Source organism: Canis lupus, chromosome 32, assembly GCF_011100685.1.
Source record: "Canis lupus familiaris isolate Mischka breed German Shepherd chromosome 32, alternate assembly UU_Cfam_GSD_1.0, whole genome shotgun sequence".
In the NCBI taxonomy this organism is placed as follows: Eukaryota; Metazoa; Chordata; class Mammalia; order Carnivora; family Canidae; genus Canis; species Canis lupus.
Window position 1 is genome coordinate 9429744 of NC_049253.1, and position 5661 is coordinate 9435404.

The following is a 5661-nucleotide window of genomic DNA, read 5'->3' on the forward strand; positions in this document are numbered from 1 at the left end:
TTCTCTTCAATAAATGGTACTAGAACAACTGGACATCTACATGCAAAGAATTGAATCTAGACACAGACCTTACACCCTTCACAAATATTAAGTCAAAAAGGATCACAAAGCTAAATGTAAAATGCAAAACTATAAAACTCCTGGAAGATAACATAGGACAAAACCTAGATAACTTTGGATGTTGAGATGACTTCTTGGATACAACAATAAAAGCATGATCCATGAAAAATATAATTAATAGGCTGGACATCACTAAAATCAAAAACTTCTGCTCTGTGAAACATGTTAAAAGAATTAGAAGATAAGCCACAGACTAGAAGAAAATATTTGTAAAACATGCATCTCATAAAGGAGTGGTATCTATGATATTCAAAGAACTCTTACAACTCAACTATAATAAAATAAACAATCCAATTTAAAAATGGGCCAAAGGTCTTAACAGATATTTCACCAAAGAGATATATAGATGGCATATGAGCATAGAAAAGAATTTCCACAACATATGTCATTAGAGAAATGCAAAACAAAACAATAATGAACTATTACTATACACCTGTTAGAATGGCCAAAATCCAGAATACTTACATCAAAGGCTGGTGGAGCAATAGGAACTCTCACCCACTTGTGGGAATGTAAAATGTAACAACCACTCTGGAAAACAGTTTGGCAATTTCTTTTCTTTTCTTTTTCTTTCTTTTTTCTTTTCTTTTCTTTTCTTTCTTTTTTTTTTTTTTTTTTTGTAGGATTTATTTATTTGAGAGAAAAAGAGAACATGAGCTGGGGAGGGGCAAAGGGAGAGGGACAAGCAGACTGCCTGCTGAACACAGAGCCCAACGTGGGGCTTGATCCCATGTCCCCGAGATTATGATCGGAGCTGAAGTTAGAAGCTTAACCAACTGGGTCATGCAGGTGTCCAAGTCTGGCAATTTCTTACAAATCTAAATATACTCTTACCATATGATTCAGCAATTGTACTTCTCAGTATTTACTCAGCCAGAAGAATTGAAAACTTATGTCCAACAAAAACTTTCATGCAGATGTTTATAGTGCATTATTCATGATTGCCAAAACTGGAAGCAACCAAAATGTAGGTGAATGGACAAATAAATGTTGGTACATTCAAACAATGTTATTCTGTACTAAAAAGGAAATGAACTATTAAGCCATTAAAAGACATGGAGGAACCTAAAATGTGTATTACTAAATAAAAGAAGCCTACCTCCAAAGACTACGTACTACATGATTCAATCATATGACACTCTGAAAAAGGCAAAACTATGAATACTAAAAACATCCATGGTTGGCAAGAGTAGGGTTAGAGGGTTGGGGAAAGATGAATTGTCAAAGCATAGGGGAGTTTTTTTTTTTAAGATTTATTTATTTATTCATGATAGACATAGAGAGAGAGAGAGGCAGAGGCACAGACAGAGGGAGAAGCAGGCTCCACTCAGGGAGCCCCATGTGGGACTAGATCCCCGGACTCCAGGATCACGCCCTGGGCCAAAGGCAGGCACCAAACCGCTGAGCCACCCAGGGATCCCTGCATAGAGGAGTTTTAGGGCAATGAAAATACTATGTATAATATTATAGTCATGTATATATGCCATTATACATTTGCCCAAAGCCATCAGTATACAACAAGAGCAAACCCTAAAGTAAACCATGAGTTTTCAGTAACTATGATCTGTCAATGTAGGTTCATCCTTGGTTTAAAGAAAAAAGAAAAAATACCATTCTGGTGAAGGATGTTAATAATGGGGGAAGCTATGCATGGGTGGGAGAAGGAAGTTTATGTGAAATCTCTGTATCTTTCTCTCAATTTTGCTGTGAACTTAAAATTTCTTTTTGGAAAAAAAAAAAAAAATGAAGCCTTACGGTGCACCCCGCCCGGAGCCACCACGGTCATGCAGTCCCCGGCGGTGCTCGTCACCTCCAGGCGAGTTCCGAGTGTCCACAGCGGTGTCCGCGGGCGGCCACGTGGGGCACCAGCCCGGGGGCAGTTCTTGGTCCAGTTCTTGGGCTCCAGAAAGCACAGGGAGATTGAGGAGCGCTCGCAGAAGCCGAGCGGTCGTCATCCCGCGGCCAGCCTTCCCCCGCTCCCCAAGAAGGTCCTGCTGGCTGGGGGGTCTGACATCCGGGAAGGGAGAGCCGCGTTCCACGAGATTCTGCGCTGTGTCCCCAGGGCCGCCGAGCGGGCGGGAGGCCCGGAGCTCCGGGGCGCGGCCCTCACCTGCGGAGACCGCCCTGTCCTGGCCGCACAGCACCAGGCCCAGGACGACGGGGGGCTTTGGACTTCTTCGGGCAGCAGGACCGAGCGCAGGGTGAGGGTCTCCCCAGCCCAGACCTGAAGGGTGCAGGATGCAGGAGAATCTGAGGAGGAAGAGGCAGAGGCACTGGGCCCTCTGGGCATCATGCGCTCGAAGAAGCCCAAGAAACGCCCCGAAGTGGCTGTGAAGCCCAAGCCCTCACCCCGACTCACCATTTTTGATGAGGAGGTGGATCCTGATGAGGGGCTCTTTGGCCCAAGCACGAAGCTCTCCGCCCAGCACCCTGCAGAGGATGTGCCCCTCAAGGACCACCGCTCGCCAACTGTGATGGGGGGCTCAGCCTGCAGGCCTGGAAGGGGTTGGATGGAACCTGCCATCCTAGTGGGGGTTCATCCGCTGCAGACTAGCCTCCCTGGAGGCCTGGCACCACCTAGACACTATAGTGAGGATGTGCACATCCCCAGATGATGATGCTCAGTCTGTGGTTGGTTCTCCACCACAGGTCTGTGACCTACTGGTAAAATGATGACACCCAGTGATTCAATAACGTTAATTTCCGTGACTCAAAAAAAAAAAAAAAGACTTTGTAAAAAAAATAGATAAATAAAAGTAAAGTCCATTTAAACCAATTAATTTGTCAAAGATTAATAAGACTGAGAATACTTTGTGTTGGTAAAGGTATGGGAGTACTGTCATATATACACCTTACACAAAACTACATTACAGAGCAAACTCCTTAAAGAACAATTGGGAACTACTTTACAAAACTTAAAAATACTATGCTTTTGAACCAGCAATTCCATTTCTAAGAATTGTTTAAACAATTGTTTAAACAAATGTCCAAAAATAATTATAGAAATTTTAATGGCAACATCACTTATAATCACGCATGCATGCACACTCACACGTAAACTAGCCTAAATGTCCAATAGAGAAATAGTTAAGTAAATCATGGTGCAATGGAATAATGTGAAGCCATGAAAAAGAATGAAGTAGATTTTAATGTACTAATAAAGAGGTCCGGGAGACATTGTTCAGTAAAACAAAACAAAGCAGAAATGGATATGCAGTGCAATATGATTTCATTTGCTTTAAATACATATATATGTTTATAAATAGGAATTTTCTGGAATGATAATATAAGCACTATCATAGTGTAATTCCATTTGTAATATATATAGAAAATTTCTGGAATGATGAAGAATGATGTTAATAGTGATTTCCCCAAAAGAGCAAGACTGAGTCAAGGAAGAATGAAACAATCTTAATTTTTATTCTATATTATTCTGTATTGTTGAAAGTTTCTTATTATATATATGCATTGCTTTTATTATTAAAATTATTTTTAAAGATTTTATTTATTTATTTGACTGAGAGAAAGAGAACAAGCAGGAGGATCTGCAAGCAGAGGGAGAGAGAGAAGTAGGCTCCCTGCTAAGCAGAGAGCCAGATGTGGCTCCATCCCAAGACCCTGGGAGCATGACCGGAGCCGAAGGCAGATGTTTAATGGAATAAGCCACCCAGGTGCCCCTAAAATTATTTTTTTTGAATATTTTTGTGATTATTAGTTATTTCTATTTCTCTGGTCAATTTTCTTCTGGATTGTTTGAGTTTCATTATTATTTTGCATTTACATTAGTCATACTCATGAAATATGAGTTTACTTTTGCCTTTCTCTGTTTGCCTTTGACTTTTTATTGGTATATATACACATACATATGAATATAAAAGAAGTGCACCACTCAACAGGAAGTGTATTCATGAGATAACCAGCCCAAGACTAAGAAACAGATCACAGCAGCACCTCAGAAGCCCTCATATCCCTTCCAGTCTCTACTTCTATGGCTGCTTTTTAATTTTATTTACAACTTTTGGTTAGGAAAATTTTCCATGCTTTGGTTCTCAAACTTGGTGCTCTCTACCTTTGAGAATTCTTTCATTGTTTTTGTGCTTATAAAGTTTTTCTTCATCTAGAAATCAAATGAATATTCACCCATATTTTTTATCCAGTATCAGTAGTGTTTTATTTCTTTACATTACTCTTTACTGGATTTTACATTAGTGTAAGTGGATGAGAATTTCAATTAAATTGTTTTGCCAAATAGCTAATCTTATAAGATCTTTTGTTCCTGAGTGGGCACTACTGAAAGAAGTTAATCAGCTCTATCATCCTCAAGATCCCACAGCACAAGAATCACAATTTCAATTCAGAGAGAAGAGAGAGACCTCCCTGAAGTATTGATTATGACTGCCTAGCACTGGAAAAATTAGAAGAAACATATTTATAACAGCATTCTTATGGTACAATTTTAAAGTTAATCAAAAACTTTACATACATACTTAGACATAGTTATATAGATGTTCTAAGAAGGGGCAGGGGGGAGTTTGCTAAATGTCACCCCATAATATTAAGTGGATGAGAAAATTGAAACAAAGGCCACCAACTCAACCATGGTACATCACGATGGCAGCCTTATACTTTTTCTGGAATAAAGGCCACAAAAGTATTCATGAAGAAGCTAGGAGATAATTAAAAGGGAGGCTCAGTGAGGCAGTTCAACCACAAAGCACAAGAAAAATACAGAAGTGAGAAATCAAAATCTGGATTCTTTCTCTGCTCCTTAGAAGCCACATACACTTTGGCTATCTACCTTTTCAAACTTGAGTTTTCTGGCTCCGCTTTTTTTTTTTTTTTTTAAATCTATGTGTTTCTTAACTTCTCTTTGAACTTCACGTCCATTCTGTAGAGTGAAGAAAAGAGGAATACTTTTTTCATAGAGTTTTAAGGACATAATACCTAACACAGAGTCGTCACTTAGTTAATCTTTATAATTTCTGTGAATTGCTCATATTTTCCTCTACTGATTTTTAAAAAAAATTTTAGATTTTATTTATTTATTCATGAGAGACACAGAGAGAGGCAGAGACACAGGCAGAGGAAGAAGCAGGCTCCCTGTGGGGTGCCCGATGCGTGACTCGATCCCAGGACCCAGGATGACGACCTGAGAGGAAGGCAGACGCTCAACCACTGAGCCACCAAGGCGTCCCCCTCTACCGAATTTTTAATATCAGTTTTGCTGTTTTAATGTCAATTAAATGTCAACTAAGAAGCAATTAGATACAGATAGGTCCTCTAAGTAATGGTACGAATAACATTTTCTAAATGCTTGGGAGCTTGGATGAGTAATGAGTTCTACAATGGCCTTGTGATTCACCTCACAATGTGAGGATCTGCCTCAGCGCTATTTATAGGAATTCTCATGCTCATCATTGAAATGGAGACTCCTCCAGGGTGAAAACTGCACCTGTTTAACCATCATCAGTATTTATGCTGAAGTTTAGAAGCAAGGAACAGTATTTCCAATGAAGACCACAGGGTCACTTCACAAGTTGA

At 39.8% G+C, this 5661-nt stretch overlaps 1 pseudogene; it reads left to right on the top strand.

Moving 5' to 3' along the window:
• The first annotated feature begins 1904 nt into the window (after window positions 1-1904).
• LOC111093595 lies at window positions 1905-2735 on the top strand (annotated as a pseudogene).
• Window positions 2736-5661: the final 2926 nt, after the last annotated feature.